Source organism: Xiphophorus couchianus, chromosome 23, assembly GCF_001444195.1.
Source record: "Xiphophorus couchianus chromosome 23, X_couchianus-1.0, whole genome shotgun sequence".
NCBI classification, from domain to species: Eukaryota; Metazoa; Chordata; class Actinopteri; order Cyprinodontiformes; family Poeciliidae; genus Xiphophorus; species Xiphophorus couchianus.
The window spans coordinates 7126693-7139746 of record NC_040250.1 but is presented as its reverse complement, the minus strand read 5'-3'; the positions used below and the strand labels follow the sequence as shown (position 1 = coordinate 7139746).

General features: G+C 38.6%; 1 long non-coding RNA gene across 2 annotated transcripts in view; it reads right to left on the bottom strand.

The window, feature by feature from the left end:
* Nucleotides 1-13054, bottom strand: part of LOC114139181 (uncharacterized) — a 73995-nt gene that overhangs the window by 4117 nt on the left and 56824 nt on the right. The window contains exon 5 of one of the 2 annotated variants that reach the window (XR_003594395.1): nucleotides 3766-4697. The exons of the other annotated variant lie outside the window; for it this stretch is intronic. This is a non-coding gene — a long non-coding RNA (uncharacterized LOC114139181). Of the gene's footprint in view, nucleotides 1-3765; nucleotides 4698-13054 lie in introns of those variants that run through there. 2 annotated transcript variants of the gene reach the window in all.

Here is a 13054-nt window from a genome sequence, read left to right as displayed (position 1 = left end):
GACTTTGGCAGTAACAATCTACATTTACTCAATTTATGTAACTTATTGGAAAAAACATAAGTTTAGGAGGTTTTTTTTACTATGCTGTACTTTTTACCTTTACTTGAGTAATTTTGCTATGAGGTATCACTATTCTTACTTGAGTCAAATTGCTGTACTTTCTACCCACTGTGAGGAACCTTTCTGAGTAAAAAACAAGCCTGTTTTAACCAAAAACTTACCAGACACAGACAAACACCAGTTTTTTTTTGTTAAAGTTCATATAAATTATTTTCATTTAGGTCTTTAAAATACCGAAATTTCTACATAACTTTTTATTTGATCCTTCTCATTATGTAACTTTTACATAATCAGACGTATTCAATCTCCAAACTCAATATTTAGAGAAACAAAACACACATGCTAAAAACCTTTTAGCATGTATGATCTAGCCATACATGCTAAATGTCTGGCTAGAGCATTTAGCATATACTTACCATGTATGGCTAAGTGCATGCTAAACATTTAGCATACACTTAGCTGAATGTATGAGTAACTTGAGTAGCCTTTTTATCAAATACATTTTCACTCTTACTTGAGTAATTTCTTGGATAACTACTGTTTACTTTTACTTGAGTAAAAATATGTCAAAGAAGTGCTAGTTTAACTTGAGTACAATTTTTGGGTAGCTACTCTACCCGCCTCTGCTTCACTTCAGTTTGGATGAATCAGGCTGAAGGGACGGTCCAGTCGGACAGGAAATGGAATCAGCTATCCCACGCTGAGTGTGTGAATAGATAGATTAGGAGTGGACAGTGCGGAGCGCAGAGCAGAGGTATGCAGCGGTGTGAGCGCTTCCTCCTGCGGGTTGCCGGGAGTGTTGGGTCAGTGCGGAGCGGTCAGCAGCTGCTGCCTGGCCTAGGTCCCACAGTTCCCAGGCTGGGGGGATTGACAGGCCAGTAATAAAATCAGGCGCCCTGGTTGGGCTGTGTGCGGCTCATTGTTCCCCCAGCAAGGCCCACGGCTGCTGTTTACTTTCTCCCATATGCATTATTCAACGGCACAGGAGCTCCCGGAGAAAGGGGCCCTATTCAGGGATCCTCTTGCCCTTGTTTTGTTTTGCTAATTTTCAATTAAAATAAACCATCTCTTGCCAGTGCCATGGCTGAGTGGGGAAACAGAGTGGGACACTGTCCCTGCCATTTGGGCCGTCTGAGAAGATTAGACAGAACGTGTAAACGGGAATAAAGTGGGATGTATCATTTATTTTGTCAGCAATATGTTTGCTATGGAAGGATTTAAATAGAGACAATGAATAAGGTTGCTGTTACAGATTAGAGCGTATGCTTTCCTCTTATGTTGTATTTATAACTTGCTGTCTGGTGTGACCTAATTTTCTGTAAAAGACAAACAAAACACAAACATTTTGATTTTCAAACAGTAAACTAGTGGACACATCTGTGGGTTGAAGCAGGTTATAAATCTCATCCTTGAGGTGGCAACAGGAGGATTCCCATATGGTAAGAGAAAGTCTGAACTGATCACAAAGACAATGACTCTTCAATAATGACTCCCAGAGGTCATTAAATGAAGCCGGCCAGGGCAAGCTGGACTAATCAATAAGTCCAGTGATAGCTCCCTCTTTAGCTGGCTTATTATTCTCACAGGAGGGGGCAGAGCCATCGTCGCGGAGAGCGGGGACAGATGCAGGGACAGTGGGGAGTTAAAGATTCACCACACATCTGTCACTTCGTCCAGAGCGGCGGCTCAAAGGCGGCCTGCCTGCCTCATGCCAAGCCTACCTGTGGCTTAGGTCTGCCATATGTCTTCTCTGAGCTCTCTGCTGGCCTCAAATCCCCAGAGGTCCCACTAATATTTTGCCTAAACAGCATAAATAGTTTTCTAAACCTCCAACTATGTACTTACACACAAACACCTGCCACAGTTTTCTGCAAAAGCATTCACAAATTCACTTTTTTTCATAATTTGCAACCGAAAACTTCAGTATTTATTTTGAGGTTTTTATGCAACAGACCAACATAAACTATGGTTTTCTAATTTATTACATGCAAATCTGAACAGTGTATATAATTAATAATTGCTCCAAAGCCAGCTTAGTTTCCTCAAATAGAAGAGTTTGACACAATAAACTTCACCTGACTGCTTTGTAAAGTAACAAGCTTTGAATCTTTCTGGATTGGATTCTGACTGTAACATTCTGTACAGCTGGTAGAAACAGGACTGTCACTTCCAGATTTTCACATCTACATAATGAAATGTTTGCCTATTATTTTTATAAAAAGGGCTTACAATTTGAGTTTGGATCCAGAGCGTTTGTGGAGATTTCTTTTCAAGACTTGTCTGTGATTTTTAAATAGATTATGTGGTTAGACTTGTTTAAACTTCAATCCAAGTTTTGCTGATGCAGATGTTATTCTATAGGATGTTTTCTTTATTTAATGCCATTCAAGAAAGATACATAATTCAAATGTTAAATTTGAATGGTAGGCAAGACACAGAATTTCTTAATTTTAATTTGTATGCCAACAAGGGAATTGCACAACACCCTTTTATGTTTATAGATCCCTGTTCCTATGAAAATCAGACTAATTTGTTTGTGTCATTAAAATATTGGATGTTTATTTTATTGCTGAGTAGGTCACAATTATTCTTGTGTATTTAATAAAATAGTATATTTTTATGGTCCTGAATACTTGGATAATTGGATGATTTTGATCTTTGGGGCTCAGAGTTTAACCCCCACTGATCAGAATCTCTCTTTTGCATCTTTGTCTGTATGTTTGGAGTAGTTGTCCTTCATGTAAACCTCCACCTAGTCTCAGTTTTTGCAGACTGTTAACATGTCTTCTAGCTAGATTGTTCAGCCATCTTGCAAACAATTATGCTCAGCTTCTCTCCCTGCAACAGACACGCATTCCCACAGTATGATGACGACTCACAACGTTTTCAAGGTTGGTGATAGAGTAGAATCAGATCCAAATGGAGACTGCAGACTAAATGAAAACGGGTGAGGCAATATGAGGGCAGGTAATCCGCATGGCAGAAAAGGGATCGCAGAAGGAAGCTATTTGTGAGAGAAACAAGCTGACTTGTAACTTATTGGGAGGTGATTAGTGACATGGAAACCAGGTGAGCACAATGAACAGAATGCAGACCAGCTGGGTGAGGACCTGAGAGAAAATTGTCATTTCCATTACAAATGTGTGCAAATCTTTGTTTGTGTTCTGCTAAAACACAATTTTGCAGTTGCAGTGTTTTTGTTAAACGAGAAATTAACTTAAAATCATATGTGAATAAGCTTGTTCATGCGATAAGTCACAAAAGATCATGACAGGAACGGATGTAGACAATGGCATTAGATATGTCCATAATTCAGCCATGTGCTCAGCTCATTATCAATCAGCCATCAGAGGAAATGTTGGCGTCTTATTCAGGAGTTGGAACAACAAGCCCTTGTACTTGGGAGCAGCAATGTATGCAAGCATTTTGGGGAAATTCCACAGAAGAAAATCCACAGAAGAACTATGGATTCAACGTATTCAAATGACAGACGCTTTTTGAGCGTCATAAATAGAGCGATGCTGTGAGAGCTCAGGTGGAGTCAGCTGCACATTGTGTGAAACCCCCCCCCCCCATCCTTCTCCTACTTTTTGTCGTCTTCTTTGTCGGTTTCGACAGTAGTAACATCCAGGTGTTGATCATGTGACTCCTGTGATGTGAAAAAAAATTTTCTATTGCAGTTTTGCAAAACACATTTATTTTGATACGGTTGAAAAAGCATCTCCTCCTAGTGCAAAAACTTTCTATTGAAAAAACTAAGTTTTTTCTAAATTGACATATTTCCATTAAGAAAATTTCACATTTATTTGGTTAATGGAAACACAGGACACAAGAAGAGCTACTGAAATAAAGACTAAAGAGTAACACTAAAATAAAAATTCAAATCAATACACAACAAACAGAATACAAGAAAAAATGCAGTCTTTGAAATAAAAGTCTGCAATAGAAAAAATATATTTTCCTTCCACTTTGCAACTTTGTGCTTCCTTGTGTTGGCCTGGACACAAGATTCCAATCAAATACATTCTTTGAGGTCGAAATGTAATCAAATGCCAAATACTGCAGGGGTATAAGGACTTCAGCAAGCCAGTAACAAATCTTCCTATTTAAAATTTAATTCAGTACATAAAAATCTGAAAAGCAGATCCAAGAGTCAGCTCCCTCATACTCACTTCTGTTACCAATTAAATGTTGATAAATACCCAGTTAACAGCATTCTGTCTCAGCCTGCTTTAGATATTGCAGAAGCCAAAGTTTGGTTGAACTAAACAGTGCATAAGGTACATGTACTGTCATATTCAACACCATCAGCTGATGATTTGCTTCAGTCTATAATAAAGAGAAATAATTTCTCTTTGGCTTGCCATCTTAGCCCATTAGTGCCTGGTGAGTGGGGATGTGAATGTGGAGGGCCTCTTGGCATGGCTGGACGCACTATATTCCCCTGCTGGGTGCAGGTGAGCACTCAATGCAGTCCTCAGCACCTGCCCTCTTTGTTCCCCTTATTGATGGCTTTACGGCGTGAAGGGGATCCGTCTGGCTGGCTCTCGTAAAGGCAGCAGCGCGAGGCCCAGTGAAAGCCATGCTGCTGCCATGGCATTGTGTGGGGGCTGCCTGGGACCCCACCAGTTCACTTCCTATGAAGAATTGAACAAATATTACAAAGAAAATGCAGATACACAGATTTACACTTTGACATATGGACAGATGCAGGTTAAAAAACGTACATAACAGATAACTGACTTTGAAAAATGTAATGAATGTAGACTTTTAAGATATTTCCCAATAGAAGCAGGTGAGAAGAAGCAGCATTCAGCTTCTATGCACCACAAATCGGGAACAAACTTCCTGATTTATAAGTTTGTTCCCATTGTAAACCAGACAAAACACTGATTTCCTTTAAATCTAGACTAAAAACCTACCTGTTTAGAGTTACTTTAGTACTATAATAAATTAAACACTGACCAACATTTTGATGTGTAATGGTGACACTTGGAAAAATGTAATGCTTGAATTGTTGATTTTTTTTGTGTTTTTATGGTGTAAAGCACTTATTGCATAAATATGCTATACAAAAACTTAATTAATTGATTGATTGAATGATATTTCAGCTGTAATGCCACAATAAATTACACATCATTAAAAACTTTATCATTCATTAAAGCACATTATATAGATCAATTACACAAAGATGGATGCTTCAAAGTCTTTATCTCTGTTATTATGATGATTTTCGACTTACAGGTAATGAAAACAACATTTACAATTAGAATACTACATCATATACAAATGACGAAAGTAATTTTAAAAACAGAAATGTAGGCCATATGAAAAGCATGTTTAATACTTGCTTAAGGTACTTATAATCTGACAAACGAGACTCATTGAGGCAATTGAGGAAATTAGTATTCTGAAAAATATGTATGATTTTTTTTTTCAAAGTAAAAGCCCTTTTAGTCCCCAATTTATCTAAATAAGGTCATTTATACATCATTAAACTTGGCTAAAATATCACCATTTTGTTGACAGATAATTCAGAAACAACATAAATATTTAGGTTAAGTAAAACAAAGAAGTAGTGATCTAATGTTTTCATATTTTTAACCACTTCCCCCAACTATATTTAAAATATCCTTGATTGTTTGTTTTAGTCATAACGATCTCTTGTCTTTAGCCAGCAGTATGCTAAATCTTTTGAATATAACTTATAGCTTGACTAATTATGCTAAATTTGTAATTTACACAGATTTAGCGTCTGATATCTCTTTAATGGGTTTATTTACATTCTCAGTTCTTTCTAGACTGAAGAATGTGATAAAAAAAAATACTTTTCTTAAGGTGTGTGTAACGTGGCATAACTTGCACGTTATCTAGACTCTGATTGGTTGGCCTGCACTCCATGACTGCTCTTCCCCCCTGAAGTTGTCAGCCAAGAAAGTTAACAGGAAGCCTGATCAACTTGTTGAGATTTGGCTTCTGTAGTAATGTTTCTGGTTGCATTACATACTATCCAATGTTTGTCTAAGTTGGTTTAAAGTTCCTGCATAGCTTCTTATTTTGTTTTTTCTCCATATTTCTTGGTTCAAAATACAAAGTAAACCGTCCAATAGCTGATCCGAGAACTTGTGTGATATGATCTATGGTCCGGGTGTTGTTCAGGACTCTAACAGCTCAATTTTGGACCAGTGAGGAAATTGCTACAATAATTCAACCTACTGAAAATAAAAGCATGCACTAGTTTCTCTGCACCTAAAGTCTTTGGTACACAGAACCTGTCTCCTTCTGGATTAGCATGATGACTTGATATTTAATTTCTGCTCAGAATTATAGCAAACATAGACAGATGCATGTCTAACATTCAGGCACTTGAAAATTATACTGAAGCACAAATATTGTCCTGATATTTTTCCTGACTTGTTTTGATTTTATTTTCAGTGATTACACACAAAAGACAGGTATAAGTTGTGCTACTCTTCAAGCACTAGAGCATTTAAAAAAGTCAATTTCAGTTTATGTTTTGTGCAGAGAAAAAAAAGAAGAGAATCATTAAAGTGGCTCTTAAAAGTAACCACTGCTGTGTACTCATTGAGACAAATGAGACTGATAAATCATTTAAAAACTGTACAGTGAAATTTATCCTTTATTTTATGCATCTGTAGCAGCTGCAGATACTGTAAAGTCAGCAGCAGCCCTGCTGAATTTCTGTGTCTAGTAATTATGTTTATTTTATATGATGATCAACTGGACTCAGTAGGGTAGGTGGTTAAAGGTTCTGACTAGTCTATGTTTGAATTGTCAGGATTTATTAATATTTACTAGCTTTACTACTGGAGGAGTAATTGTGGGAACAGGCCTACTCATGGAGTCGTCTGCTGCTGCATGTTTCCAAAACTCAATCCATACCAGGAGATGATGGTGGATCGACTCAAATTAGGATCTTTTAAAGGCTGATTGTTGAAATACGTTTCAGTAGTTAATAAATATTTTTGACAACTCTTCCTACTTTTTCTTGTGTTGAGTTATCTCAGAAAAATAGGTTGAAAATGTTTCAGTTTTTGGACTTATCTCCTGTTACAACATAGGCTAGTGAAGACATGATAGTCAGGCTTGGTCCATCGGATTGATCAATCAAAGAACATTTCAACCATGTAGACACCAGACAACAGCAGACGTCTTTCTTTGGACGTCTTCTCTTATTACCTTTCAACCCCAAGCTCAGTACATCGAACAACAACAAAGAATTTTATTTCATTTTGGAAACCATACCACAACAAACATCAATTACAGAAGAATTCCTTTTTATCTTTGGCCAAAACACATACAGCACCATATTTGGCATTCCCCAACATATAAATCTTACGTTCAACACAGGTTTTTTATACATTTTCCATATCTGGTCTTCAACTTGTGGCCTCAAGCATCTTTAAATCATGCTAGAATACGTGCCTTTCCTTGTTTGAGTGCCAGTGTAAGACTACTGCTAAGTAGACCAAAAGTCTCTGTGCTATCAGAAATTATATCTTTTTAACCCAAAATTATCATGCTGCTTATCCTGGAGACACACAGGACAATCAACCATAAACACAAACACATACCTAAGATTAATGGTACAGTAACGAATTAGCATAACAGTCATGTTTGGACTGTGGGAGGAAGCTGGAGTACCAGGTGAGAACCCACAGATACACAGAGAGAACATGCAAACTCCAATCAGAAAGCCTCCAGAACTGGATTCAAATAGCTTTTTGCTACAACGCAATAATGCTACCAACTGTGGCAGTCTCCCAAATTAAAATTTGCCTGGAATATTTTTCAGCCAACAGTATGTAGAGATCAAGTAAATGCTTTTCAAAGCCTAGACCTAACTAGACAAATTAGATGAATAAAATAAAGCAGTGATAACAGTTTGGAAAGAAAACTCTAATTACTATTTCTTTTGCGGCCCGCTCTTTAAATTTTCTTGCTGGAACATTTGTGTGTGATTACTTTGAGCCCTGAATTACTCAGCAGTTTTTCTTTTTTGCAAATGCTCAAAGTCCAGTTGAAAAATTCATAAAAACACTTTATGATAACATACAACCAATTATGATTAGGTCACAGTTTTGCATTAAAGCCTTTACAAATACTGAGCACCAAATCCGATAAAGTGGGTCAATGCATAGTGGAGGTCAATGATCGCACTGAAATAAGCCTGACATTAATGTTTAATTTATATGATTTTCCAGGATATGAAATCTTACTGATAAGCTAAAGCAAATTAAGTGGCTGAAAGGAGGGTCATGAGCAGCTTGGTATTTAAGATCCAGCCTTTGAGTGGGAGCATCTTAGAAACCAATTACCAGACAAGAAATAGATCATTATTTTTTCTTAGAGGGTTGTGAGGTGTGTGGGGTGGGGGCAAAGGTGGTTGCTAAAAGGAAAGGAGGGCTTTCTAGATTGAGGAGAGAAACCACAATAAAGACATAATCATCTACCCTCAACTTTTCCTATCCAACTTTCAGATTTTAATTTGCCGTCTGTGAAGTGGTACCTAATTTACTTTCGCCTCATCCCTTCAATGCACCATTGTTGTCGGCGCTGAGATTCAGAGCTTCCTCTCTTAGCTCACCTCGGCGTGAAATTGGTTTAATGAAGCTGAAAGGTATGGAGCTCTCACAACACTGTGGATTCCTGTGACACTGCTTGATCCACCCACCCCTCCTCTCCACGCCAGCCCCAGCTTCAACGCGGCTCTCCGCGCACTCGCTCATATTATGCCGCGATTCATAACACAGCCACAAAAGATCCCTATCTCGCGCATTACATCAGAGCACATTTCTGTCCCTCTGAGACTCCAGAAACTCGGGCAAATACTGATACGGAAAAAAACAGTGGCTTATGTGGCGTGTTTCAGACACTTCTTGCATTCGAAATGAATCTTTCATGTGGAATAGTTTGTGTGTGTGTGTTAAAGTGAAAGAGAAAGAATAACTGAAATAAGACGCCAACAAATCAGAGAAACCAGAGATATTCGGCAGAATATAATCAGAGAGTAACCTCACCTGTTTTTCCCACCTCTTCCAATCTGACCCTGTGAAAGGTGTTCTCATGTTACCTGTCATCCTGGGTGTGTCTTATAATGGGAATGGGAAGGAAGTCCTGTGGGATTATAGTGTGTGTTAGTTACATTAATATGATCCCCTCAACTCATCTCGCTTACTTCTACTCGCCCTCCTTTAGGACAATCGAATGGAAATGCATCCGTAACCGAATATTCCAGCTTCTACCACTTCTTTCTGAACTGAGACCCAGTTTGGAGCTGATTTCTACCCAAAAAATGCATAAAGGGGTGGGGGGGAGAACTTCAAGTGAACTTAAATGTAAGAGAAGGGGAAGCTCTCCAGTTACAAATGTGAGTTTTCACATTTTGTCATGGTACAATCACAAACAGATCAACACAAAGTAGAACATAATTATGAAGTGGTAGGAAAAAGATTAATCTCTCAGGTCTGGTCTTTGTAAGAGACAAAAAGAAAGGGAGACGTTTTGTTTGCAGTCTGATGCAAATCACATGGAGGAGAAAAAACAAAGTGCAAGAAAGTTACCTGGTCAGAAGAGACAGAACTCTAACTACGTGCATCATTCCCACAGTGAAACATGGTGGTGGCAGCATCATACAGCAGGGAAAGGAAAGTGGATCAGAATTAGTTGGAGCTAAATTTAGCTCAATTCTGGAAAATTACAGGCGACAAAAGTGAAACTATAGAGCAGAGTTTTACATCAGAACAACAGCCTGAAACAAACAGCAGGCGCTGTAATGTTAAGTAAAATTAATTCATATGGTCCAGTCAAAGTTCAGGCCTAAATCCAGTAAAGAATCTGTAGCAAGATCTTACAGCTCATCAACTAATATGACTGATCTTTACCAAATTCATATTTCACAAAGACAAAATAGCAAAAATGTCTCTGGATGTGTAAAACTGGTTTGGACCAAAAAGATGTGAAACTGTAATTTAAGAAAAAACATGATTCTCCCATCTTATTGCTTCACATGTATTGAAATCAAACACAAACCACACTTATTAATGCTTGGAAAAATATTTGCAAAATACTTTTACTTATTCTTCCACTTTACAATTATCTGCCCCATTGTGTGGATCTGCCGCATAAAATTTCAATAAAATGATAAGGTAACAATGAGAAAGCATTCAGGGAGTATGGATACTTTAAGAAGGTACAGTATTTTCTTGCAGAACAGGTTCAGCAGTTTTTAATTCTGTCCTGCAACAATAAACTACACTGGCTCTGAAATATTTTTAGAGGTTCTAATCATCTCCAGGTTATCAAAGAGGAAATGAGTAAAATACCTTCCCAATATGATTGCTCCAGAATTTAGTACAAAAATATCCTAAGCATGATAAAAAAGGAATTTCATTCATTTCCTCAGCAGAAGACTGAAACCTGGGAATATATGTCCTCAATTTTAGTTTATGTCATTCATTTTGAGTGCAAATTGCACTGAAAGTAGGTTGGGATGATGAAATGCTCACTTTTTAATAAATAACTGAACAGTTCATTTTATTTATTCAAAAAACCAATTGAGACTGACTGTTTTACGCATGTCTAAATCTACTTACAAACCAATTTAACATCTCATTTAATTGCATAACAATCGTAATATCTGAGATTATGCGAAACAAAGATATCACCTAAATTGATTTCACAATGCAGAGCAACACTTTTATAAGCAGCACTACACAAGGAGATGAAAGGAAAGAAAGACGATGAGCAGATTTGAAGACTTTAAGGAACGGAGGACAGGGACAGGTCTGCCGCACAAAGGTCCCTTTACACTGTAATGACACGGCCATTAGGCTGAACTTTGGCCGGCGTATGTCAAAAAGAATGAGCACTTTCGCGTCTGTGGCACTCAGGCCAGCAGCACGCACTGCTCTGCTGTTTGTCTTTCAAATGCCATTGTGGGTGAGGCCTCTAGTGTACGCACAATGTGCCTGTTACAACTTTCCATTCACCGTGGGATTCTGAAACCCACAAAGGAACGCCAAATTATCATCCCGCGATTTTGTGCAATTTTGAATGAGCAACCGTCATCTAGTCAGAGTTGGCAAATGATTTCTTCTGGACTCAATCTTGTTTCCTGTGATTTCAGTGCTGGAAAGGCCCATTTAGAAACAACATGAAGGTGGTTATGCATAACAGCAGCCAAGTGAGAGATCTCTGCTCAGCTGTTGTGCTTTTTTCCTTTGTTCTGAAGTAAAATATCTGAGCTGCAGGGGATTCAGATGAGAAAATGACAGCCACAGGGGTGCTATCTTTTACAGGTAATTACTCAATTATATGTAAACACTGTTGCAGGAGAAACAGTACAGTGGAGTGGGTCACTCACACTGCTGAATGATCCACAAGAATCTGGATTCTCAAAGAAAAGAGGCATTTGAAAATGGAAAAACTAAGATAAATAGAAAATTAAATAATGCACATCCTGCTATTTTTGAAAATGAAAATATAAATTAATATTATTAAATCAAATCCGATCCCCTAACCTCACTAATTTTATGACAAACTGAACACAGCCTCTTTAATCCACTCACATTAACAGTGACAGTACTGCTGTGAAACCACTAGTGGGCGCTATCAAACAGAAAGGGACCCAAGGATTCCCCTGCAGGCTCCAATCTGATGGGGGGAAAAAGTCTTGTTTGAACAGTGTTGGGAGCCAACAGTGATTTTATAGGTTTGTTTAAAGACACAGGTTAAGCCTTTGGACAGCCAGGTAGTTAAACAGATGACTGTAAAGAGGCTGGGTGTTAGGTTACATTGATGCAGGCTAAAAGGATGAGTCTGTAAACATTTAGGCAGGCCTGACAGAGCAGATGAGATATAACACGTGTCCCGAAATACTGAGCTGTCACCCAACTGACTCAGGGAAGAAGAGGAGACAGATTAGAGGTTTTTAACCCCTCTGGTTTGAATTCTTTCTATTTTAGGTTTCTGTCTCCTTCTGCTGCCTCCTACCTGTAGCATGAAACCACACACTTAAACTCACACATAATCAGGGATGGAAGCTACATATGGTGAAGCACGCTTGTGGTCAGCGGCTCTCCCTGTGGTCCTGCTCTGACCACAGTTACACACACACTGAGTAAAACCCTTCTTCCCCACCGGAGCAGCCCCGCAGGTCTTCCAACCATCGCCTGAGACAACCTGCCATGAGGAATTAGAGGGAAGGAAGGAGGTTTCCTGAAGATTTACAGGCTTTAAGTTCTCGATACCGTCACCCTGAAAGAGCGGCAGGCCCTGCGGCTATTAGTAACAACAGCAGCTGCCTCCAACCGAGATAAAAACACAACGCCTCCCAACTGATGGAATACCTTTTAGGGTTTTTCACACCTGATACTCCGGTAGACGCAATCGGTTTGCAACATTTCTTACAATTTCAGCTGGTGCAGTTTGGTTTCACACTGCACTGTGTCAAACAAACCAAACCCTAACAAAAACCTGTTCCCTCCATCGCCTGTGGTGGTGCTGCTCCAAGAACCACTGAAGGAAACAACATAAAAACCTCTAAAGAAGACATGAGAGCTTCTTGCTTCTTCATGAAATGTAAACAAAGATGGAGTAGCATCAGATTTTACTGGTTGTAGGAGTTCTTATTTGAGCCTTATTTTCCGTTCCGTTTGTTTTGGTTGTATTTACCAAAAATGCCCTGCGCTGGAGTTTGGTTCCTGCTTTTGGAGCGATCTCCAGTCCACTTGCATCCACATATTTATTTAAACCATACTAGAGTTCACTTCAATCAAAACGAGAGCAAGGTTTTTAGGCGGGCCAGAGTTCACATCAGATTTCGATTGCACATTCACACCTTCCCAAACTAACCAGACTTTCTGGACAAACGGATAAGAGCTTTAGCTGGGCTGTTGTGGATATGAAGAGCAAAAATCCAACTTACAATCACATGTTTTTTTCAGTTTGTCATAGCCTTTCAGTTTCTTCT